The 27,133-nt window shown below is 45.0% G+C and overlaps 1 long non-coding RNA gene across 1 annotated transcript in view; it reads left to right on the top strand.

Annotated features, from left to right (window-relative positions):
- LOC144798011 (uncharacterized) overlaps window positions 1-27,133 on the top strand; it is a 119,299-nt gene that overhangs the window by 75,336 nt on the left and 16,830 nt on the right. Inside the window, exon 2 of the long non-coding RNA XR_013603482.1 lies at window positions 20,340-20,459. This is a non-coding gene — a long non-coding RNA (uncharacterized LOC144798011). The remainder of the gene's footprint in view (window positions 1-20,339; window positions 20,460-27,133) is intronic.

Here is a 27,133-nt window from a genome sequence, read left to right as displayed (position 1 = left end):
CTTTCCTTTTCTTTTCTTTTTCTTTTTCTCTTCTCCTTTCCCCTTTCATCCAGAGTAACAACTTTATTCTACTCCTTTTCTTTCTTTATTTTCTTTTCTTCTTTTTCTTATTATGTTCTTGTTTAATCCTATTGTCATATCTTCTATTCATCCACTGTCGGTGATTTCCTGGAATGTTCATGGGCTCACCCACTATATCAAGCGCAAGAAAGTTCTTTCTTACTTGCATTCTAAACATGTAGATATCGCCTTACTACAGGAAACCCATTTGGACGATGTTGAATCTAGTAAGCTTAGCAGGGATTGGGTTGGTAAAGTCATTCATAGCAGTGTTTCCAAGCCTGATCCCACCAATCCTAACCCTGTTCGTAAGTGTGGGGTGGCCATCCTGTTTCGGAAATCACTTCCGTTTACAATTATTAAGACATGGACTGATCCAGATGGTCAATATGTATTTGTCAAATTGAAAATTGGGAACTCTTTTATTTGTCTTGGTTCTGTTTACGCTCCACTGGGTCCCAAAAAACAATTCGTCCTTCGCCTTAATCGTCTTCTTACGGAAATAAATGCTTCTCAATTTCTCATTGGTGGTGATTGGAATTTGGCACCGGATCCTGCTCTTGACAGAACAGGTTGCATTGACACTATCAACGCTTCGGACAGAGCCCTCCTCTGTGACATTCTTGCTGACACTGGTCTTGTTGACCACTGGAGACTAAGTCACCCGCAGGATAAAGAATACACGTTTTTTTCTTCTACACACAGTACATTTTCGCGCCTTGACTACTTTCTTCTTTCGCAACATTCAGTCCGATTGGTTACTGAGTCCAAGATTTTAGAAGCAGCTCTATCTGATCACTCCCCTGTTCTTCTATCTCTAGATTTCGGGTCTTATGAGTCCGGGGCGCAAATCGTGGCGTTTGAATGTCAACAAATATAAAACGCCAACGGGTAAACTTCTTTTGCAGTCCCACTTACGTGATTATCTTCTCAATAATGAAGATTCCGTTTCCTCTAAAAGAATGGTCTGGGCAGCTGCTAAGGCAACCATCAGAGGTCAACTTATGCGGGACGCTGCTCTTTATAATAAAAAGAACGCTGCCAAGCAAATTTATCTGGAAAAGGATATTCGCCGACTCTCTCACCTATATATTTCAAAACCAACTCTCCAAAACCGAAAGTTATTGGAACAGGCGAGCATGTCCCTCAATACCCTTTTTACTTCAAAGGCGGAATATGCCTTACAAAAGATGAAAGGTCGTCACTACGAACAAGGGGAAAAAGCTGGTCGGTTATTGGCCGCGCAGCTGCGACAAAGAGAAGCCGCTATGGCGATTCCAGCAATCAAATCAAGTGGTGGCGATATCCTTACTCGACCACAAGAGATAGTCCAGGAGTTTGCCTCATTTTATAGATCTCTTTACTCCCCAAACACTCAGGTAGACACGCTAGCGATGTCTACATTTCTAGATGACGTACATCTTCCGCGACTCTCCGATGAGGGTAGGGCTCTACTTGAGGGAACTATTACGAAGGAGGAAATTTCCTCAGCTGTATCTGCCTTACCGTATCATAAAGCTCCGGGAGATGATGGTTTTCCTCCGGAGTTTTTAAATGGACTGGTCAGAGTATGATTGATACTCTTCATACTGCCTTTGGGGAAGCCAAGGAGGAGTCTTCCCTTGGTTCTATCTCTAACAAAGCCATCATAGCGGTCTTGCCCAAACCTGGCAAGGATCCTCTATTGTGTAGTAGTTATCGTCCTATATTTCTTTTAAATTCTGATGTTAAGATTCTTGCTAGCATTCTCGCATCACGACTCCGCAAGGTTTTACCTTCTTTAATCCATAACTCCCAAGTAGGTTTTGTTCCCGGTCGTTCCTATCGAAACCACTTACGCACTCTCTCCCATGCCCTATGGTCAGCTAAGCATCTTGTCGGTGATGCCCTACTTCTTTCTTTGGATGCTGAAAAAGCATTTGACCGCATCGAATGGGAATACCTTTTTACCATAATGCAAAGATTTGGATTAGGAGATCAGTTCATAGCTAAGGTGCGACTACTTTATGATGGCCCATCTGCTCAAGTTAACTGTGGGGGTTTTCTCTCTACTCCATTTCCTATCCGGAGAGGCACCCGTCAAGGATGTCCACTCTCCCCTCTTCTTTTCCTTTTGCCTATGGAGCCTCTGGCTGCTGCAATTCGCCAATCGGTTGCTGTGGTGGGCTTTCCTCTTCCAATTGGTCGCTCAAAAATGTATTTATACGCGGATGATATGCTTCTCACCCTCACTGATCTTCCACGTTCTCTCCCTGCTCTCCTCCGTGTCATTGATGATTTTTCTTATTTCTCTCGCTATAAGATAAACTGGGATAAGAGCAAAGCCTTACCTATGTCCATTGGTACTACAAAGGATGCAATCTCTGGTTTTCCATTTCATTGGCAACCTTCTCGGCTTAAATACTTAGGGATACTCCTCAATAGGGAATTGGATAATGTTGTCACGGACAATTTAACTCCTATAATTGCGCAATTGCAAAGAGATTTCGATAAATGGAAGGCCCTGGGTTTATCCCTTTGGAGACGGGTTCAGGCGATTAAGATGGTCATCCTACCACGTTTTCTTTATGTTCTGGGTATGCTCCCTTTGACTATTCCTTAGGCTACTATTCGGTCCATTGATTCAAAAATCATTTTTTTTATATGGAATATAGCTAAACCGCGTCTCACCTTAGCCAAATTAAAATCCCACCAATTGCAGGGAGGTTTGGGTCTTCCCTCTATCGAGCATTATTCCCCTGCCCTTCATCTTTCCCATCTTTCTTTCTTTTTACCTAAGTCTAAAGACATCCCTCAATGGGTTCCACTTGAACGCCATTTATTGGCTTCTGGCCCTTGTTTGTCCCTTCTTTATGGCAAGGGTTCCAGTTCTCTTGACCCCAAAAATCCTATATTATCTGCTATGTATAAATCTTGATTCAGAAAAGGAGGTGGTGATGGACAGAGCATCTGAATTAAACAGAACACTCATACCCAGTCAAAAGATCAGGGCTTGATCCATCACCGTTTTTTAGCTCACTGCACCATCCCAGTTCAGAACCTGGCTACATGCAAATTAGTCTGTCCCTGGCCCAGTGCATCATGGGAACAGGGCAGACCAAACTACCAAGCCAATTCTTTACTGGAAAGGAAACAAGCTTCCGGGGACCGGTTTCTGGCATTGCAGCCGTCTTCGGCCCGGCTTGCTTGAATCCTAATGGTGCAGTGAGCAAGGGACTCACATCTGAGCATACCCTGCCACTCCTATAGTGGCCAAAACGATTCAGAAAAGGGGGTGGTGATGGACAGAGCATCTGCATTAAACAGAACACTCATACCCAGTCAAAAGATCAGGGCTTGATCCATCACCGTTTTTTAGCTCACTGCACCATCCCAGTTCAGAACCTGGCTACATGCAAATTAGTCTGTCCCTGGCCCAGTGCATCATGGGAACAGGGCAGACCAAACTACCAAGCCAATTCTTTACTGGAAAGGAAACCAGCTTCCGGGGACCGGTTTCTGGCACTGCACCATCAGGATTCAAGCAAGCCGGGCCGAAGACGGCTGCAATGCCAGAAACCGGTCCCCGGAAGCTTGTTTCCTTTCCAGTAAAGAATTGGCTTGGTAGTTTGGTCTGCCCTGTTCCCATGATGCACTGGGCCAGGGACAGACTAATTTGCATATAGCCAGGTTCTGAACTGGGATGGTGCAGTGAGCTAAAAAACGGCGATGGATCAAGCCCTGATCTTTTGACTGGGTAGGAGTGTTCTGCTTTATTCGAATGCTCTGTCCATCACCACCCCCTTTTATGAATCATTTTGGCCACTATAGGAGTGGGAGGGTATGCTCAGACATGAGTCTCTCGCTCACTGCACCATCAGGATTCAAGCAAGCCGGGCCGAAGACGGCTGCAATGCCAGAAACCCGTCCCCGGAAGCTTGTTTCCTTTACAGTAAAGAATTGGCTTGGTAGTTTGGTCTGCCCTGTTCCCATGATGCACTGGGCCAGGGACAGACTAATTTGCATATAGCCAGGTTCTGAACTGGGATGGTGCAGTGAGCTAAAAAACAGTGATGGATCAAGCCCTGATCTTTTGACTGGGTAGGAGTGTTCTGCTTTATTCAGATGCTCTGTCCATCACCACCCCCTTTTATGAATCATGTATAAATCTTGGCAAAGAAGTCGTCGTCGTATCCTTAAATCTAACTCGCGGCTTCATTTTAACGCTCCTATATGGTCTAACTCGGCTATTCGGGTTCGAGGTCGCACTGTGTCCTGGCCTCTGTGGCAGGAAGCAGGTATTCACTCCTTGGAACAACTGTTCCATGGTGACAACTTTAAATCCTTTCCCCAATTCAGTGAGGAATTCCATCTACCACCCACACAATCCTGTAACTATTCACATCTTCAACAAGCTATCACAAAACATCTAGGTTCCCCACCTGAGCTGTTGTCCGCTTCTCCTATTTTATCCTATCTGAATTTATGGGGAAATTTTAGGGGTGTCACTTCTGGTCTTTACAAGACTTTCTTACATCCTCTTTTTTCGCAACCCCTTTCAAAAGCTCTTCAACTGAAATGGCAATCACGCCTATCTGTGATATGCTCAGACACTCAGTGGGATCTCATTTTGGAAGGTTTACATAAGGGTGTTGGAGAAGCTCGGCTTAAATTCTGTATTTTTAAAATTCTCCATGAATGGCACTGGTCCCCGGTCAAATTACATCATGCTAAGTTACTTTCGCATTCTTTGTGTTGGAGATGTTCTGCTTCCGGTTGTGATATCACGCATATTATCTGTGAGTGTCCTCGTACTAGATCATTTTGGCTTTTTGTACGAACAACTTTGGCTTATTCTATGTCATTGCCTTTGCCCTTTACCTCGGCAAATATAATCTTACATGACTTTCGTGGCCTTCCAAAGTTTACTAAACCTCAGACCCGTCTCCTACATACTGCTCTAGCCACGGCAAAAATTTGTATATTGCGCCATTGGAAGTCTTCATTATCTCCTTCTCAGGAGGAGTGGTTGGTGGCAATGGTTCAAGCAGCTTCTTACGAACGCATAATTTATAATTTGTTGGATCAAGCTTCCATTTTTCTCCAAGTTTGGTCCCCATTCCTAGAAACCACAGTGGATGATGACTCTGACTCTGACTCTGTCTCTACTCCTTCTTCTTCTACGGCGGCTCTTCCTTCTTAATTCCACCTTTTTCGCACCATGTTCACTCTCTTTTATTCTTCTTTCCTACGCTTATTCTCATTTTTCTTACTTCCATTTCACTTCACAATTAGTTTTGTTACTCTGGGGCTTCTTTTCTTGTTTCTTTCTCTTTTTCTTTCTCCTAAACTTTCCTTTTCTTTCGTTTCTTCTTCCTTTCTCTCTTTTCTTTCTATCCATTTCTTTTATCCTTACTCTTGCCCTATGAATTTTAGAGGATTTGTTGTTTTATACCTCCTTTGTTATATCTTATAACTTATTTCCTCAATTATGCTATGTTTCACTTTATCCTCTGCATATGTATCTGCATTTGTGCTTTATCTAAAATGTTCTTAATAAAAAATTTCAACACAAAAGAAATGATCACCGAGTCCCTGAAACCGAAATAAAGCTGGAATGCTCCTTCTGTCATGAAATGGTGTGTCAAAGTTTCAGATGAAGATAAAAAAACAAACAAAAGCAGATATCTTTGTGTCTGAATTATGAGCATGTGAGTACAGGGTCAAGGATGGTATTTGCCATTTTTATCATAATCCACGTGGGAACATCTTTAATTTGATGCTCTCAAAATGTTCTCTTTTTCTTACAACAGATATCATCCAACCACTAGGCCCAGATCATGTTTCTTTTACGGGCAGAGGTCAAGGCACTCTCATTGACTTCATTGCCCTTTCCTAATATTTTAAACCTCAATCTGTGGCAATTTCCATTCTTAAGGTTTGCTTTAGTGACCACTTTCCTCTGGCCATTCGCTTGGAGACCCAAACTGGCTATCTCTCTGGAAAAACAAATCTACGTCCCATATCTTATAATAAAAATAAAGGCATTTTGCGCAAGTGGTCTACTGTAGATTCAGATTCCGTTCTTCAACGGATTGTGACCACCAACATGAGACAAATTATGAAGGGCCTGGAATGTAGTATAAATCCCCCATCCATGTTAAATGTTTTTGCCGTAATAACTGAGATCATTAATGTTGCTTTACGAAGTAACAATAGACCAAGACCCCAGAAGCTATGTAAATGGTTCAACAGTGGCTGCTCACAATCTCATAATTATCTTATGAAGGAACTGAAAAAAAAACACGGGATAATTTAGTGGTAAAACATCTCTGAAATAAATATAAACGGGTTCTGGAGAAACGTAAACTGTATATAAGAAAAGAGGGCTGGGAACAACTGCATGAAGCATGTCAAAATAAAGATCCTAGACTCTTCTGGAAAACTGTTAACTCTAATTTTTTCCAAAGTTCCCACAACAGGAGCATTGATGCCACAATTATGCCAGATGCTTGGGTACAACATCTCTCCAGCCTATATAGTGCCAATGGTGAGTACAGTTTCACCTTAAATTATGGGACCTCAGAGCTGGCTTACCCAACACTCAATGAAGTTGAAAGGGCTTTAAATCAAATTGTATAGAACAAGGCATCTGGCCCTGATGGCATGCCTGCCGACTTGTTTTTGGCCAATCCCGCCCTATGGCTTCCGCTGTTGACCAACATTTTAAGCTGTGTAGCTTCCCAGGGCCCACCCAGATCATGGGGCACCATGATCATAGTTCCCATTTTTAAAAAAGGCGACAGGTCCGACCCAAAATGCTACCGCCCAATCTCATTAATTGATTGTACTTGTAAAATGATGGGCAGGGTCAAGGGTCATACTAGATCATCTGGAGACCTGGGTAGCTGAATGTGGGAAGTTTTCGGACATACAATATGGCTTCAGGCGGGGCCTGGGAACTGTTGAACAGTGTCTTAATCTGCACCTGCCCATAAGCAAGTACATATTAGCCAAACCAGATCCCTTTATCTTGGGTTCATGGATCTTACATCAGCTTTTGACTAGGTGCAGAGAGGGAAATATCGAAAAAATACTGGATTTAGGCATTGATCCATCTTTAGTCCATTTTTTAGCCCAGATGCATCAGGATGTGACTGGGAGGGTCAGGTACGGAGTGGGTGGGGAACTTAAAACCCCCATTAAAATTAACCATGGGGGTCGTCAAGGGTGTGTCCTTGACCCCTTTTTTTTGTATCTGTATTAATGTCCTAGAAAGTTACATCATTCAAGGGAATGTGAACGCTCCTAAGATAGGTACTAGAAATCTTCCGGCATTACTTTATGCCGATGACTGTGTTCTGATATCCAGAACCAGTGTGGGTCTACAGAATGTTGTAACTAGATGTAATGATTTTATGACCAAACTGGGCCTAAAGACTAACACAGAAAAGTCCTAAACTATAGTGGCAGGTAAATCTCCCCTCTTTTTTAAAATCATGTCTTATTAACAACGAAAGGCTGTCCTATGTCCCAACTTTTTCATACTTGGGAATCCTGTTTGATAAGAAAAGCACTTGGCACCATCTAGTTGAAACAAGGGTCAGTAGTTTTAATCAAAACCTGGAGGCAGTATTCAGGTTCACAAAGGAAGCTAGGCTCAAGACCGATTAATTCAATAATTAATATTTATACAGCTTGCTCGTGTTCTGTTACCTTGTATGGGGCTGAAGTGTGAGGCTTCTGAAATCCGGCTCGTCTCCAAGCAGTTGGGAACAACTGTATGAGACGCTTGTTGGCAGTCCCCAGTAGTCTCCCCGCTACCATCTGTCACAGTGAACTTGGTTTGACCCCTTTGTCCTTTCGCATACAAACCGCACAAATTTTACTGTGGCATTCAATTTGGGCAAAGGAGGAGCCAGCCCTTGATCGTGCAGTTATCTTAGACTGTTTAAAACTTGATCACATGTTGAAGATACCTTGGTTTAGCTACATAAAAAAACAGTTGGAGACAATGGGACTGGCGGACTGTTTTCACAACCTAGTGCACATTGTAAAGATCCCAAAAATCAAATTAAAAAAGGACTTCTTGACCTGTTTAAAGTTGTCTAGTGAGTGCCTAGAGATGATGAAAAAGAGGGTCTCTGAACACTTGCTTCTTGTATTGTTCTCCAGGTCTTGGGCCTTATCTTTCTTTTTATTTCTGTCACACTAAATTGTTTTATCTCATTAGATTCAGGTTTGGCATCTAACACCTTCTTGTTTCTTATCCTCGTAAAGCCTACTGTGATGCTAAACTGGATCTTTGCCTTTGTGATTCTAAATCTACACAGAGCACACACCACTGCCTATTTTTTTGTCAACTTTATTCCAAGCCAAGGCACGATTTTATTAAATATCAGGAAGTGTCGGCCAGCTCTATATCACAGCCAGCTTTTAAATGATGAATTTATTTTTCTAATGGTCTACAGATCTATCTCTACAGCGGTCCATTTACTCACTGTTAGGAAATGATTCCTTTTACTTGGTTTTTAATGAATTACTTTTGGATTTTATGGTCCATGGGACAGGGACTTATCACAAAAATCCTTACATGCTGTTTGTAGGTCATGCTGCTATTTCGTCTAAATATTAACTTAATTAATAACCTCTGTTACACTCTGATTATGAATTACCACTGTCATGAAGTGTACCATACATTGTCTGTATCATATGTTTTATCTGTTTTTTTAAATATTTTTATGATGTATTCTTTTATGGCTGCTAGTCAGTCGAATACAGATATTTGACTGACTGACTGAGCATGTAACATCAGCATATTCTACCAGAGCAGACAGTCTAGGAATAGAATCCATTTAAACATAGAGCACGTGCACTATTTCCAATGACCACACCATTCAGGATCACTGGCTATGGGGATGGGGATGTAAAGATTAAGGGCTAGATGTAGGTAAATAGTATTTACCGATTCTAAAGTACCGAATTTTACCGATTCGGTATTTTAGAATCGGTAAATGCTATGTAGCAAAAAATTCGGTAAAAATTACCGAATCGATAAGATTCGGTATTTACCGAATCGGTAAATACCGATTCGGTAAAATGGGGAAAGAGTCAAGGGTGGCAGTGTGTCACATTGACACCCTGTTGCACCCCTGAATAGTGCTTGTGTGCACATGTGGCACACATACATGCCCTAAGGGCATGTATGTCTGCCACATGGCACTGGTGTAAATGCACAGATTTGCATTTACAGAGGTATTCGTTATTTACCACCAACTAATAGTTGGTGGTAAATAACGAATCCTTAAAGCACAGAAGCACTCTTTAAAGTGCTTCCCACATGTCATTTGAATCGGTAAATGATGATTCGGTAAATACCGAATCGGTAAATACCGATTTGTTATTTACCGAATCAGTAAATTTGCCACCTACATCAGAAAAGGCTATTACCGGTCAGTAACGGACGATTTCGGCCATTACCGACCGGTAATAGCCTTCCTACATCTGGCCCTAAATCGCTGCGATGCAATTCTAATTGCAGACTGTGCGCTATGAAAGTGCCAGTTAACAAAGAATACATGAAGAATTAGACTTTAAGGTGCACGTTTAAAGAACCTGGCCATCTGGAGAGACAGGAGCGTTGACAATACAAACACTCACCCCCAGTCAACTGATCTGGTTTTAATCCATCACCATTCTTAGCTCACTCCGCCACCCCAGTTCAGACATGGCCATATGCAAATCAGTCTGACCCTGTGCCTCATGGGAACAGTCCAGCCCGAACTGAGAAAGCCATGTCTTCCCTGGACCGGAATCAAGCTTCCCAGGACCGGTTTTTGGCATTACAGCCGTCTTCAGCCGGGCTTGCTTGACTCCAGTGGCAAAGTGAGCAAGGGACTCACGTCTGAGCATACCCTGCCAACTTAGGGCGAACAAAGAAAAACCAAAGGTGGCGATGGACCGAGCGTTGACAATACAAACGCAAAATCATAACGCTCTAACCTAAGCCTTACAGGTTTTATACAGCTCTTTGATGACAGTTAATAGCTCTCTCTGCAATGTTAGGCTTGTAACTTTTAAACAGCAAGTAACAAAAGCATCTCTCTGACAAAAGCAGTAACTGACCCATTGAACTATCTACATGCTATGCACTTCTGTGATCCGCATGGTCCACACTGTTTGCAGCAGGCATATTAACCCTCTGTGCATTACCATTGCCCTGGGCCCAGATCCCGGATGTAGAAGCCCATGGGCAGATACAGGGTGAAGCGTGAAGGTCTATAGATCACATTACAAAATCAGAAAATCCAGGCGGAAGATTAGGTCTTTTTCCCTTAGTGTTTTTCATTTTATAGGAGGGAATGCGAAGAATGAGTAATCTTAAGATCCTCTCCTGGAATGTTAATGGTCTGCGCACCAAACCAAGGGCAAACAGGATTATACAATATTTGCGTGACATCGATGCCCAGATCATTATACTCCAGGAGACACATTTAATTGAGGCAGAGATACTCGATCTTGTGAAAAAGAACAGGTGGATGGACATCTCGGTATCTACCTCTCAATCACTAAATATAAGGGGTGTGACTATTCTGTTCAAGAAACCTATTAGCACAAGAATAATAACACAGAAAGTAGACCCCGGAGGTAGATGGGGGATTACCACGGTAGATGTTGGTGGGGCACACCTGACGTTGGCGGGTTTCTATCAACCCAACCAGGAAGACCCTGCACCCTTGGAGCTCCTATTTTCACATTTCTTGCATTTTAGTGAACCCATTATTATTGCAGGGGACTTTAATATTGTGCTAGACCCTGTTTTAGATAAGACCCCGAGTATTAGACAGCGGATACCATCTAAATCTAGAGCACTACTGCATAGTTCTATGAATCAATACGGCTTTGTTGACATCTGGCGGGTAAGAGCAGGCACTAAATCAGGCTTTTCTTTTCGCAACTACAAATATCAGCATCAATCTAGAATCGACTATATTTTGATAAGTCGTGACCTGGTCGATTCAGTGAAAGATATTCGTTATCTTCCGTCCCATCTGTCAGATCACTCCTCTGTTTTTTTGGAACTGACAGGTATAACTAAACCTTCCTCTAGTTCTTGGTCTTTTGACCGCTCCTTTCTTTCTTCATCGGAAGATGTGCTTGCTATTAGATCTGAAGCACTTGAATTTATGCAAGTAAATATCGGATCTGCAGAGCTCTGTATAATGTGGGATGCGTTCAAGTGTTGCCTTCAAGGCGTAATTAAGAGTAAGGTTGTATACCGGAGGAGACAGTATGTGCCGGAGGTTGCCTCTATTGAGGCTGAACTTCTTGCAACCCAAGCTGAAATCGATGCCACCAGCGAAGTCTCTAGTATTATCTATACATCACTGCAAGCCAAATTGGTCTCCCTTAAAGATAACTTAGCTTCCGTGTTAAACCATCGCATTTTACAAAAATGGGAAGTGAGCAAATTGGCTCATTTCGAGTACGGAGAAGGGGCCGGGAAATTATTGACCTGGAAGTCTAAGTCGGACCGGGCACGTAACATCATTGATTCCGTAATAACCAGCCAAGGAACTGTCTCCTCAGACATTGATATTAGAACCTCTTTCAAAGAATTCTTTCAAAGTATCTATCAGGAAGACAAGAACATTAATCCTGAAGATATAGAGAGGTGGCTGGATGGCATCTCACTTCCAAGCCTATCTCCAGATCAAAGTGTCTTTTTGGAAAGTGAGGTAACCAAGGAAGAGGTAGAGATGGCCATACGGGCTAGTAAGGGGGGCAAAGCTGCTGGGCCTGACGGCCTGCCAGCAGAAATGTAAGATGCTTGCAGAAGAAATATCTTCTCTCCTTGCTACCCTGTTTAACCAGATTTTACGAGAGGGGACTCTTCCACAACCTACATGGAGCAACGCTTCTATCACACTCATATTAAAACCATGTAAACCTGCTTCCAATTGTGGCTCTTATCGCCCTATATCTATATTGAATGCTGACTATAAAATCTTCGCATCCCTATTGGCAAAGAGGTTGGGCCAGATCGTCCCCGAAATTCTACATCCCAACCAGAAGGGGTTTGTCAGAGGTCGTCAGCTCTTCGAGTTAACGTATGATTTAATAGGGGCAATTGACATGGCAACTTCAGAGGCAGCCCCATTGGCCATTCTCACGTTGGATGCCGCCAAGGCCTTCGACAGGGTCAACTGGTTGTACCTGTCGGGGGGCCTTGGCAAAGTTCGGTGTGGGTGAGGGCTTTCGTAGAGCAGTGCAACTGTTATACCATAATCCATCAGCACGGGTACTTGTTAATGGGGGCCTGTCTGACTCTTTTGCCATCACTAGAGGAACCCGTCAGGGCTGCCCCCTATCCCCCCTCTTATTCGACCTCTATATTGAGCCTTTTGCTAAAAAATTACGTGACGATTGCAATATTAAGCCTTTCATATATAGAGATTGGGAGAAGAAGGTCGCGTTATACGCGGACGATGTCATGATAATGACATCTGAGATTAGCACCGCGTTCCCGGCAGCTATTAGCTTGGCCGTGGAGTTTGGCGCAGTCTCCGGATACGAGGTAAACACCTCTAAGACGGAAATAATGGTTTGGAATGATGACGTGACCTGCTTTAATGGACGACTTAGCACGAGCCTGCGATATTTAGTGCTGAATATTGTTAAAGATATCTCTTTGATCGCGTCTTCCAACTTTTCGATAATTGCGAAAGAGTGCCGAAAACTAATGAGAGCTTGGATGCATCTTCCCCTCTCCTTATTAGGCAGAGTTAATTTGGTGAAAATGTCCATCTTGCCGAAGGTTTCTTTTTTGTTCAATACAATCCCTCTTTTTTTTTTACCCTTCCTTGTTGGCTAAATTACGGGGCGAGATAACCTCCTTCATCTGGAAAAACAAGAACTCAAGGATAGCTTGGAAAAAGCTAAGACGCCGTAGGGAGAAGGGGGGCCTGGCTGGTCCAGACTTACAGATCTACGCATGGGCATTTCAGCTATCTCATGCTCGTATGCTTTTAAAAGCGCCTACAGGAGAGGGCATTGGTAGTTTGTTTGAAGCACTATTGAAGGGTGAAGGAATTGGGCGGTTTGGATTTTTGTTTAAGTTTGGAGTTCCCAAATTTTTCAAAAAGGTGAAACTGAAGGTTCTACAGGGCCTGGCAAGAACTTGGGCAAAGATAAGATCCTTAACCAAACTGGGGTACTATTCTAGCAGAGCACCAATATGGGATCTTCCGGAGGCCCCAGGCTGGTTGGGCGACACACTTGCTGTACCACTTAGAGAAGCTGGGATAGTGGCTTGGGGGGACCTCTTCGTGGAAGGGATTCTGCTCCCTTGGGACCAACTTTTCAAGATTTAAATATATACAAATAGCTAGCTGGGCCCATGCATTAACATCACAAGCCTCACGTTTTAATAATTCGCCAATAGGGGGAGGTAGTTATGTGGAATCCCTTTTAGTAGATCAACCACCTGTAAAAAAAGAGGTTTCTTTATGGTACTCATTAATAATGGACGAAATGGATGGAGAATTCTGTCTCCCAGAACAACTGTGGGGTGCCCTGATGCCTGACTTCAATGCAAATGATCTCTGGACTATGTCTTACAAGGTGTTGTGGGACCTAGTTAAGCTTGCATGGCTTCGCAGGAACCACCTGTTTACCCTGCATGTGGCATACAACTCTCCACAAAAGCTCTCCAAGTTTTCTGCAGGGGGCCCTGTGGCGTGTGCAAGGTGCGGTCTCATAGAGGCCTCGGACTTGCATATGTTTTTTGAATGCCCCCAGTTAACTCCATTTTGGGACTCAATAAGCAGCAAGCTCTCGACCATCTTGGGATGCGCAGTAGTTATGGACCTGCGGTTAGTAATTTTTGGAATAGTGGATCAGACCCGTACCACGGCAGGGAACCTCCTGTTCTATTTCATCCTGGTGGCCCGTAGAGAAATATGCAAAAGTTGGAAAGAGCCCTCTGCACCTACATTCCACGACTGGCACACAGCACTTTTACAGATTTCAAAACTCGATCTAGCCAGGGCTGCGAAACAAGACAAGAGAAATGTAGTGATGGTCATCGATGACAGACACGAGTAGGATGGGAGTCATAAAAGTATTTATTCAAGCTTAAAGTAGTAAGGGAAATGCAGCGACCCTAGCCACAGCAACAGCCACAACAGGTGGCAGCTTCACTCTGTCTCCACGGCACTCGCCTTGGAACCCTGGTCGCGGTGACATTCTAAGTGATGTCACGGCGAGCAGTTCCATTACATGCAGAGCTGCCGGGGAGGGGGGGAAGGAGTGGAGGATACCACACATCCCCCTTCCCTACGGAATGAGGCATCAGAAATGAAACATAAGAAGCAAGGTGTATAGCAGAAATTACATCATCACATACTGTTCCAAATGTCTGGGCGGCCTGGTCACTCTCCGGCTTGTCCTTCCACCCGGGTGAGGGACCGTCCACTGTTCCCTGGGAGGGGGACCCATACTCCCCTCGGAATTGCTTTCACGCCCTCTTTCCCTACAGGAATCCTTCCCGGGGGGTGATATCTCACTACTCTTCCTAGGTTCTAGATCTTTCCTTCCTGGGTCTTGACGGCATTCCTAAACAATTTAGTGATCTTGGTGGGCCTATTGTATCCAGACCAACTTGCCCTGCCAGTGGGTGTTCTGATCTTAATGTCGTCCCCTACTTTGAACCCAGCCTCCTGTGTAGAGTGGAGCCTGTCAAACCTTTCTTTCCTCTCAACCATAGCTTCCCTCTGTCTCTCTAGCCCCTTCGCTTCTTTGGAGTGGGCCGCCCATCCCTTGTGCCACCCCATCCAGCCTGGCGATAGTTTGGTGTTGGGTATTCTTGCTCGGAGCAACTCAAACGGGGTGACTCCCGTTGTTTGGTGCGGGGTAAACCTGTACGCTTCTATCCGCCTCCATACTTCTTCCTTCTAGTTCATGCCACTGGTCTTGGCCAACTGAATGCTCTCTTTGAGGGTCTTGTTGAAGCGCTCGACCATGCCATTGGTCTCAGGTTGGTACAGAGCACAACGTTTGTGTGTGATTCCTCTCTCTTCAAGGAAGTCTTCCATCTCTTTCGAACACAGTTGCACCCCATTGTCTGTGAGTAGACTGCTGGGTAATCCCTCCCTAATGAATAAATCTTGAAGGAACTCAATGACGGCCTTCGTTGTGATTTCACTTACAAACTTCACTTCCGGCCACCTGGAGTACAGATCCATGAGCACCAGAATGTACGGCGTGCACGCTTCTCCCGTCAGTGGGCCAACGATGTCCAACGCCAACTCTTCCCAAGGTCCTGATGGTGGTGGCCTGCACACCATTGGAGGCGTCAGTTGTCTCAGCACTTTATCGCTGATGCTGCACGGGATACAGTCTCTTACTTTTCTTTCAATGGCAAGGTCCATGCTCGGCCACCAGTAGTCTTCTCTCAATCTTTGTTTGGTCTTGGTGATGCCCAGGTGGCTATCATGAGCCATATCCAGGTTTTCTCTCACTGCCGTGGGAGGTACCAACCTCGTCCCCCTGAACAGACATTCGTCGACTACGGACAGCTCATCTTTGACAATCCAGAATGGCCGTAGAGCATCGTCCCAGTTATCTTCAGGTTTCCATCTATTTTTTACTCTTTTGCACACCTCATCCAAGACCTCGTCTGACTTTAGTGCTCCTTTCCATGTTTCTTCTCCTATTGCTCTCTGAATTGCGCACACGTTTTCTTTTTGGTAGTCTTCAAAATCTTCTTCCACTTTGTCTTGCGTTTCGTTCACATTGTTTTCCTTCACCAACCGTGACAAGCAATCTGCAGCAAAATTACGTGTTCCAGGGACATATTCAACACAGAACGTGTATTCCTGGAGGCCAACAACCCAACGTCTGATCCTGCTAGAGATCGCATCCAAGCCCTTCTTACCGAAAACCTCTACCAATGGCTTATGGCCCATACGTAGAATGAACTTTGTGCCCCACAGGAAGTCCCTGAATTTGCCCAATGCCCATAATACTGCCAAGGCCTCTTTTTCAATCACAGAGTAATTGCTCTCTGACTTCTGTAGAGATCGTGAGGCGAAGGCTATCGTTTCTTCTCCGCCTGTGCTTACTTGGGTGAGGACCGCCCCTAGCCCTTTTGCGCTTGCGTCGGTGGTGACGACAGTTGCACAATTGGGTATGAAAGACTTGAGGCTGGGTGCTTCTGCGAGTGCATTCTTCACGTCCTTAAACTCTCTTTGACATTCATCACTCCAGCTGAACACTGTGTCCTTTTTCAACAACTGTCGCATAGCATATGTCCTTCCTGCAAAGTTCCGTATGAATTTGCTGTAGAACTCCAGCATTCCCATGAAGGACTTGGTTTCATCCTTACTCTTCGGGGGCACCAAGTTCATAATGGTGTTCTGGAGCTCCGCTTTCAGACGGATTCCTTCTGCTGTTACCTTATGTCCCAAGAAATTCAGTTCCTTGCAACGGAACACGCACTTTTCTCTTCTCACAGTTAATCCTTGCGACCTAAACCTGGCCAGCACTTGTCTCAGTCTCTTGTCGTGTTCCTCATGGTCTTTTGCGAATACCAGCACATCATCCTGGTAGCATAGGCCGCCAGGGATCTCTCTCAAGATGTTCCCATGAGTCTCTGGAACACGGCTGCCGCTGATACCAGACCGAAAGGCATCCTCTTGAACATAAATGCGCCCATAGGCATCACAAACGCTGTGAGTTCTTGCGACTCTTCGTGTAGCTTGATCTGAAAATAAGCTGAGGTAAGGTCAAGTGTGGAGAATACCCTTGCACCCTCTAGCATGCTCATATTCTGGGTGATGTTGGGCAGTGGGAACCGGTCGACCACAACCTCTTTGTTCAAAGCCCTAAGGTCAATGCACAGCCGGACCGACCCATCCTTTTTCTGGGCAGCTACAATTGGTGCCAGCCATTCTGTCGCTTCCACCGGTTCGATGACTCCTGCTTTGCACAGTTTCTCGAGTTCAGTCTTCACCGCTTCTTGGATGGCAATGGGTAGTTTCCTTACCTTGGCTACTACAGGCTTCGCGTTTTCTTTCAGTTTGATCTTATGGCAGTAATTCTTCAAACCCCCCAGTTCTTCACTAAATACTTCTTTGAACTCTGTCACCAAATCTTCCTTTGACTCTTGCACTTCTTGTATTAAGATTTGGGGATTGCTATTGGGATTAAGATAGACCCCCAACTCCTTCTGTGCCTGCCAGCCCAAGATGTTATCTCCGACAGTAGACACATAGACCTTGGACACTGTTGTCCTGTCCCTGTATTCAATTGTGTCCCAGAAATAACCCTTCATAGAGATGGGGCGACCAGCATACCCCCCGGGCCTTACATCCATCCTTCTCAAACTAATCCTCCCCTTGGACACCCGTGGAAATTCCTTTGCACTGATGATTGTTATTCTTGAACAGGAATCAAACAATGACTCTAATTCAGTACCCTTTACTCTTATTGTGTCTTTAGGGCTGCAGACCTGACCTTCACCAACTTGCACGACTATTTCATCACATACTGTGTCTTTGAGACTGCAGATCTGACCTTCACCTACTTGCACAACTATTTCGTCACATACTGCGTTTGTCCTGTCCTTGCTCTGTCTGCTAAGTCCCTGTCCACTCCTGCAGTATTGCCTGAAATGACCTTTCTTGCCACACTTGTTGCATGTGAATTTGAGGGCTGGGCACTCCTTGTCATTGGCCATGTGCCCCTGCTTACCGCATCTATAACAGGTACCCTTGAATGACCATGCCATTTTGCTCTCTTTCTGCTCTTTACCTACTATTTTCTGACCTTTGACCACAGACACAGCTTCACATTCAGTCACGACTTCGCTTACTTTGGGTTTGTCTTCGCTTCTTTTCTCACCACTGTCCTGTTTGATTTCACTGACGCATTGCAGCATGTGTTCTACTTGTTTTGCAACTATTAGGACTTCCCTCAGGGGTGGGTCATCTTTCAACACAACTCCTCGCATACTCGTTCCATCCTACATGCTAGCACAAACTGGTCCCTGATCCTCTCCTCACTCGCGCCACCAAACTTGCATGTCGCGGCTAGTTTGCGTAGATCAGACACAAAATCTTCAACAGATTCCCCTTCCTTTTGTACTCTTTTTCCAAAATGGTATCTCTCCATTATGGTGCTAGTCTTAGGGAGGTAGTGCAAATCTAATTTCTTCAGGCTGACTTCCAGCTCATTCAGACCCCTGGCTTCCTGCGCCCCTAGATCTGGGAAGTGATCCAACACTTCTTTCCCCTCTGCTCCTAGGTAGTATGACAATAGGGCTACTTTCCTTTCTAACCCAAGATTTGGGCCACACACAGTAGCATAATTTAAAAACACTTTTTTCCACTTTTTCCATTGTATTGCAGGTTCCCCAGGGTTAGTTGGGAAGAAGGGTGGAGGTGTTACACTCTGCAAAATTTCAGTGTCCCAGGGGGCCCTCCCCAAAATCTGTAGCAAATGTATACTTATGGGTTCAAGGGGGTATGAGGAAGTGTAAAGTAACCTGTATACAGAAGCAGGGTGTGTTACATGTACAGTTAAAGATGAAAAGTCTAGGCTAAATCAACTAACACTGTAACACTACTGGTGGTATGGGGAAAAACTTTTTTAACCACCGGGTGGCACTGTGGCGCCAAAGTCAGCTCTCACTGAGGTGAGTTTTGTACTTGAAAGCTGGCCTGTTGTCATTCACAACACAGGACGCCACCAGTCTCTAGACGGCCAACCCACTTCACTTCCCTTCCTCACAAGGCAGCAGGGCTGGTCCACCAAAGTCTATTTCCCCGTTGAACAGATGACACCAAAGTCACAGGGGAAGCGCATGTTAGGCCACAAGTTGCACGAAGGTAGGGTTCTTACTGAAGTCGCATTACAACAAAGATGTGCTGCTGTAGTTCACACTCGTCCAAGGTATCTTCTGCGCAAGGCTCTCTCACGCGCCGTTCACCCCACCAGACAATTCTATGCCAGCATATCACCGTCACTGCGTTTTACCTAAACAGGAGCCCTTGCTTCCGCACGCTGACGTGGTCCCGCTTGTGACAGCCGCCCCACCTGGTAGTCACGCTGCGACTCACCCCCGGTCTCCAGCCACGCAGCCACGCACCGCCATCACCCCATCTGCTGGTTAAACGCGTTCTGCGCCTTGCGCACTGCAGACACTTCAGGTATTCCGCGCCGCGGTCGCAGCTGGTACTCTTCACAGAGAGCACGACTGACTGCCGCTTCTCTCCACCGCCGGTCCTCAACTCTTCTGTGAGATCCGCCACAAATTCACACTCTGCCAGCTTCTCACATGCCGGTAAATGCGTACGACGCCTCGCGCACTACAGACACTTCACGTTTACTACGCTACCTCCTCTTTTCAGATGGTCACGGTTGATGCCCTTTCACACATTTCACTGCCAGCTGATTTCGACCACCGCTCCTTTCCACCAGTCGCTCACAGTACACTTTTCTTTTCGACTGCCTCAGGAGTTTCTTTAGTTCACTCTTCGCTGGCTTCACAGTGCTTCTTGACCTCATAAGCGTGTTGAGGTCGCTGTCCCTGGTTGACCCTCGTCGTCAGTGTAGTGATGGTCATCGATGACAGACACGAGTAGGATGGGAGTCATAAAAGTATTTATTCAAGCTTAAAGTAGTAAGGGAAATGCAGCGACCCCAGCCACAGCAACAGGCACAACAGGTGGCAGCTTCACTCTGTCTCCACGGCGCTCGCCTTGGAACCCTGGTAGCGGTGACATTCTAAGTGATGTCACCGCGAGCAGTTCCATTACATGCAGAGCTGCCGGGGAGGGGCGGGGGAGGAGTGGAGGATACCACAAGAAACTTTTGGCACCTACTTGATTGGTCTCATTGAGAGTGCTGTTTTTTTTTCTTCCCAGTTCCGATGATTATGTTGCCTTGGTACAACCTCGCTGCTATTTCACTGGGCCGCTCCTTTTCCCCCCCCCTTACTCGGCACAGGCTGATAGCATCTGTGGCAACCTGAGATTGGTTAACATCTGCTAACTGGACAGTTTTTTTTGTTTGTTTTTTTTAAAGAAAAAAAAAAAGAAAATCATCTAAATTTTTTAAATCGCAGTGAGTAATAGTACCCAGCACTTATGGCAATGCCTACCATTGATTTGCCAACAACAATAATCCAAAGGAAACCCTTTTCACCTAAAATGATTTTCAAAGGCATCTCTTGGCTTTGGCGTAGAATTTATGTGTTTGGTTGACGCAACTAAATTATGTTATATTTTGCTTTTCAGCATCTGGTAAAGCTTCAGCCTGATGAACTGTACCTAATTTTTGAGCAAACAACAAGAGGACCCAACCTCCTTTGCTGCTCTTCTGCCTCTAAAACACAGTCAACAACCCCAGTGTTTAAGGTAAGGAAACTTATGCTATTTTTTTATTTTACATTGTAGTTAAGGGCTATGTATGTGGTCTACATGGTGAGTGGAGTGGATGCACATCAGTATCAATTTGAGACATGGAATTGCGTAATCAAAATTAAAGATAGATTTGAATGTTGAGCGCTCAACTGAAGAAAATGAATTGGCTCAGGGATGATAAATGCTGGTGTAAGCCTTCTGCTCTCAATGTTTGACTTTCTGTTTCCCTCTTTTTAATTTGAAACATTCTACCGTCAGTGGATGGAATGTAATAATAGACTTTTATAGCCCACCTGCCTCTGGCGATACAGATTGTTAAAGGCCCTCTCTCTTGCCTTATTTTAGGCCCTCACCTGTGCCTTAGGATATATGTCTGCTTCAGTTCCTCGCAACTAGTATGGCATTCCGAGGGAGCAGGTTATAAGGCTATATTTTTAACAGTCATATTGTGCGAAGGGGAGCTTTTGGAGATTCATTGCAATAATGCACAAGATATGCATCTATACAGAATTATGATGTTTTTGCACCAAACCTCATACCTTGTACTTTGATTATTGACTAGTAATTTAATATGGTAAGACACCATGAATACAGTAGAGCAGCTACTTGCTGAGCCGTTCAGTTGGAGTGTGACATGAAGATAAACTAATTGTAAAACAATTAGCACTTGACTGGCCAGACCTAAAACTACAGCAAAGTATCCAAGACAGAGGGAAGACTTACACACGTACATTCTCAAACACCTGGTACACAAAAGTTGATTGGCTTACAGGGTGTACTTCAACAAATTCTCTGTTCTGCTTCCCCTGCTTGCTGTTTGGTGGTAACATTCCTCGGACAGTAGAAGGAGTAACAGACTTGAAGCATTTGGCAGATAAAATAAAGAAGCATGCACACACAAGAATCCATATGGAATACCTTACGAGACAGGGAATGTTGACAGGCACACCGATCGAAGCCCACATAAGCAACGTGTAGCGCAAATCAATAAAGAAACACAATGAAGAAGTAGATAGGTTTAGACGCATACTATCAAAAATACTTGATTGCATTTGTTTCTGCAGTGCTTTGAACTAGTATTAAGAGGGCATGGTGAATCTCAAAGTTCCTTAAATCCTGGTATATTCAGAGGCCTTGTGGATTTATTAGCAAGCATAGACATTGAAATGGAAGCACATTTAGCAAGTTCTTCAGTCTTCAAGGGCACCTCTAAAATAATACAGAATGAACTGCTTGAGTGCATGCTAGGGATTGTAAAAAGCTACATCGTCCAAGAATTTAAGAACAAAGACTTTGTGGTTATTCAAGCTGATGACACCACTGATGTGTCCAATACAACACAGTCTGTATTGTACCTTGACAATGACAGCAAAGTTGTGGAGAGGTTCCATGATTTCACACATTTAAGAGACTCTAGTGATGATGATGATGTACTACTACCTTTTAATGTTTATACCTTGCTGTCGCACTATGTCCAGTCCAACAAATCACAATAGCTTGTACTTCCTCAGTATACTTAATTTCTCAAGGTATATCAATAAATAAAGAAATCCGTGAGGTACTCAGTATGGTTATCTCAAAGTTTGTTATGAAGTTCTGTGGTTATATTGATAAGCAGCAAGCTACGTTATCTTACGAAATCTTTATTGATGTCATAGCTACACTTCCACAATTGCTTTATTAACATTCTTGCTTTCTCAAATGTGCTTGAAAATGTACAATTTGCCTGCTCTTTTTTTAAAAGTTTCTCAGCGGTAGAACACTTCCCCCCCAAACCCACTTAATTTCTTTTTGTTTTACACTATGAAATATTTTGTATTGACATTTTTGTATTACAAAAACAGATTGCAATACAATACATGTAATTTGACTTCATTTCATGCATTGTGCACCATTGGACATTGCTATCCTTGCATTGGGTGGACATGTATCTTGTATTTTTTTTTAACCCTGTCAATAAACAATTTCTACATATAACTGGGATGCAGAACTGGGATAGTGTTTATGGGACCTAGGGTATATGCATCGGACGGGATATCAGGGTTGGTACGAATTTCACTTGTTGGTATGTCTGAGTGCTGGTGGGGGGGGGGGGGTCCAGCCAATATTGCCTGTCTACGTGTCCTGTTACGTATTTGCTATAACAGGAGAGCTGGTGTGTGCGCTTCCGGTCGGGGCTTCTGGTTGTGGGTCCACTGGGGCGTGTGGGGAACCGTCCGGGTTGTCATGTGTTGGTGGCTGTTTGAATTGGTGCAATAATAGGGTCCACTCCATGGAGATGGGGTGCTTGCATATCCCCTTCACCTCCTTCTCCTTGAGTGTTTCCTCCTCCTCTGCCACCCATTTCTGTACTGCTCCCACGCATGCCGCAATCGGGGGGCCCGTGGGGAATAGCCAGTACATAGCTATACCTCTTTTAGCCAGCAATATTGCCAGTGAGACAGAGCGGATTGACACTTTGTGCTGCTTCTGTCTCCGAAAGATTCCTAATGCACAGGCTTATCAGGTGTTCATATGGGAAAGACCCGTGAGTGTCTTGTAAACATTGCTCCAGAACATGTGGTGGAAATCTGCTTCCTGTGATCGGCATCTGGGCCAGACGAACTGGGTGTCTGGGTAAAATCGTTGGAGGCGCGCCAGCGTTTGATACGCCCTGTGTAGGATGTAGAATTGTATATTTTTAAAGCATGCATTTCTGGACACCTTCTTGGGGTATTTGAGGGCCATCTCCCATTCTTTCACGTGTATTTGGCGCCCTAGTTCCTCCTCTCAAATGGCCCGCAGGGCCTCCAGGGGTTTGTTTATGAGCTCCCGAATGGCTTTACAGAGCCATGTGGTCAAGTGTCATCCCACCCCGATGTGTATGATCGTGTGGATGACCGGATGAGTTGCTGGCTCTCCCGTCGATAGGGCGTGGTGTGATCGATAGCTTTCTATAAGTTGACGGTGGTGTAGAAACTGGCCTGGGGGAGGTCATAGTCTTCCATAAGCTGGCAATATGGTCTAAGCTGTCCGTCCTCAAACAGAGACTCTATTTCGGTTAGGCCGTGGGCTGTCCATATGCGGAGCATGTCCGTTGTGTAGTATTTTTCTTGTTTGGGCCAGCCGACCAGCGGTAGCAGAGGGGGGGTACAGAGGGTTCCCTGCCAACATACGGTATATCCGTTCCATGCATTTGCGTGCCACCACCACTTGTATGGGGTATGTGCATTTCTGTTTGGTGCCTGGCAGTAGCAAGCGGCGGAGTTCTGGGATGGTACCTGGCCTGTCGCCGCGTGCGTCTCACCTATGTGTCTGCCTGCCGTCCAGTAGGACAGCCACTATAATTGTGCTACCAAGAAGTACGATTCGAAGGACGGTGCCCACAGTCCTCCCTGTGTGGTGGGTAGTTGTAACTTCGCTAGTGCTATCCTATGTCTGCTGGTTCCCCATATGAGCGAGCTGAGGAGCGAGTCTAAGTCCTGGAAAAATGCTCCGGGTGGGATTACCATATATAAAGAAGTGGTTCTGTGAGGAAAAAAGCCAATTGCTTTGTTCAATGAAATCAGTGTACCCACAACATTACATTTTTGTGAAGAACATATACAATTTTGAGAAAGGTTCAACGTCACTATTTAGAGAACCAAACCATAATGCTTGAACACACCACAAGGACAAATATTTTTGGGTCAAAAATGGCTCTTTGTATTATATGGATATTAGGTACACAAATTAATGAACATGGCTGTCCATCAAACAATATAAAGCAGGGTAATAAAGGGATTAAAGTGCAAAGAGTGACTGCGTGGTGATAAGTGAAAAAGTGCTATACATGAATTATACAAAAAGGTAACACATAAAAGCAGTAATGTTGTACTGTCCAATCTTCTCAATGCATGAACACAAGCCCAAAAAAATGACTTTGTGTTGGGGCCTGAGAAACTGGGTGGACTAGTTTGACTGCAACATCGACGTTTCGACCCTAGGAATTAGCGCATCTTATTATGCGTCAAAGGCGGGTCTTCATCAGGACAGGGGGTACCTGTGTTCATGCATTGAGGAGATTGGACAGTACAACATTACTGCTTCTATGTGTTACCTTTTTGTATAATTAATGTATATGGTTTGGTTCTCTAAATAGTGACGTTGAACCTTTCTCAAAATTGTATATGTTCTTCACAAAAATTGAATGTTGTGGATACATTGATTTCATTGAACAAAGGAATTGACTTTTTCCCGACAGAACCACTTCTTTATATATCATATATACCCAGGTTCTGAGGGACACAGGGTCACCCCATTTTGTCCCCCTCCCGTCGCGGCCGTATAGCCAGAGGCTCAACAACGAGGACGGAGAGCAGAGGCGAAAGAGGGAAGCCCTGCCTCGTGCCCCTCTTCACCTCGAATGCTGGCGATATGCATCATCCCATGTGGATGCGCGAGGTTACTTTGGTGTACAGGAGTTGTGTATATGCCAAGAGTGTGGGACCGATTACAGAGTATCGAAGGCCTTCTCGAGGTCTCGGATAAGACAGGCAGCTCTGGGGAATGCAGCACCCACTTGATCATGGATATGGAATATGCAACGTATATTTTGGGACATGTTTCTGCCTGGAACAAAGCCACATTGGTCTGGGTGAACCAGGGGTCGTAGGATTTGTGTATACTTTTCCGCCAATATCTTTCCTAGTATTTTACAGTCGGCGGACAGAAGCGTGATGGGACGGTATGAGGCCATCTGTTGTGGGTCGCGATTCGGCTTCGGGAAGGTCACAATAACTGATTCTCGGAGGGATATTGGTAGCTCTCCTTTCCCTAGCGTGGCCGCGAACATCTCTACAAGGCGGGGGACCAACAGGGGGGAGAAGGTTGTGTAGTATTCCAGGGAAAAACCATCCAGCCCTGGTGCTTTGTTGCGAACCAGTGCATGTAATGCTTGGGTGATATTGGCGGATTGTATCTCTGTGTCTAGTGCAGTTCCCTCCGCCTTCATGATTTTGGGAATCGTCAATGGGTCGAGAAAGTGGTCTATCACTTCCTGCCTGGTCGGTGCTGGGCTACGGTACACCTCGGAGTAGTATTGGTTTGGGGCCGTATCAAATTTCCGAGGGGGTCGTGCACTTCAGTGATAAGTTTCACGTCTGTGTCTTGTTTGGCTAACCATGCCAACAGTGTGCCAGTTTTTTCTGGCTCCTTATGCATCCGGGTTGCATATGCCCTAAAGTTGTATCTACGGAGGTCTGTGATGGCGGCCAGGTTCTCTGTCTTTGCCACCTGAGCAGCTGTTGCCTCTGATGTGTCATCTTGTTTGGTGAGGGTGGCTAGCTGCGTTTCGGCTTTAGTTAGTGCTTGCTCCAGTGTCTGTTTTACCCCTACTATTTGTTTGATGCATTCTCCTCGGGCCACTACTTTGAATGCGTCCCATTCCACTAATGTAGATGTCGCCGATCCTGTGTTATTAGTGAAGTATTCCTGTATGATTTTCCCCTGTTCGTGTTTGAAGACTTGGTCCATCAGGCAGTTCTGTGGTAGTCACCAAGTGGGTACTGGAGGATGGGGGTCTCCAGTGTAACCGCAGAATATGGGTGTCATGGTCAGAAATGACCCGGCCTAGGTAGTCCGTGTGTTGAATTTAGGGTATTAGCGGCACTGAGCATAAAAATCTATCTAGTCGGACCCGCAAATTATGTGGTATGGAGTGAAACAAGTATAGTCGAGTCTGTGGATGATGCATTCTCCATGCATCTATGAGTGCCCATTGCGTGACCAAGGTTTTAAACTGTTCCGTTTGCTTGTGGGCTGGAGAGTGTGTGGGTGGAGGGTGGGATCGATCTAGGGCAAGATATAGTGTACAGTTATAGTCGCCCCCTAATATCCACGGTATGGATGAAAATTGGGCTAAAACACCTGTGAAGCGGTCCAAGAACCTGCCTTGCTCATCAATTGGGGCATATATACTGCCCAAAAGTACTGGTTGCCCATCTAAGTTTCCCTCCAGCAGGGCATACTTCCCCTCTTTGTCCACCACTCTTCTAAGTTCCTGGAATGGGGTTCCTGGTCTGACCCAAATCAGTACCTTGCATGCGTATGTGGAATATGACGTGGCACACATGGTCCTGCGCTATTTGGCCCGCAATTTATCTATTTCCGGTGTGGTTAGGTGAGTCTCCTGCAAGAACGCGATTCGTGCATTCTGGCATTTTATGTATGAATATATACGGCGTAATGTTTGCTTGGTGTATGGAGGCCCCTAGTGTTTAGTGTTAAGATACTGATGTCTGTGTTCTGCATTGCAGTAGCCATTTGGTGTTGCCAGTGCATGCTAATGCAGCGAGCATCAGCTGGAGCATAGCTCCCGATGATTCCCTAGCAGGGTGATAGTCATATGTGAGGTGCAATGTCTCCCGTTCGCATGGTGCGGTCACCCTGTTATGTGGAGGTCCACGAGGGGAAGGGACTATACTGAACGGGGACGGTGAACAGTCAACTGGGGTTGGGAAACAGTCCCAATATCAAGGACCTATCGCTGGCGTCGATAAGTCCAAACCCACTCTCATCGAAGAGGAGAGTGCAATAATATTATGTGGGGGTGGCAGTACATGTCTGTGAGGTGGGTCGCCGACCGGGCATTTGCAGGATCAGTGGTCGTCGTCTGGACTGTGCTTGATAAGGCATGTGTTGTGTGCGCA

Source organism: Lissotriton helveticus, chromosome 12 (genome assembly GCF_964261635.1).
Source record: "Lissotriton helveticus chromosome 12, aLisHel1.1, whole genome shotgun sequence".
NCBI classification, from domain to species: domain Eukaryota; kingdom Metazoa; phylum Chordata; class Amphibia; order Caudata; family Salamandridae; genus Lissotriton; species Lissotriton helveticus.
Note: the sequence above shows the minus strand (reverse complement) of the source record. Positions and strands in the feature narration are given on the sequence as shown.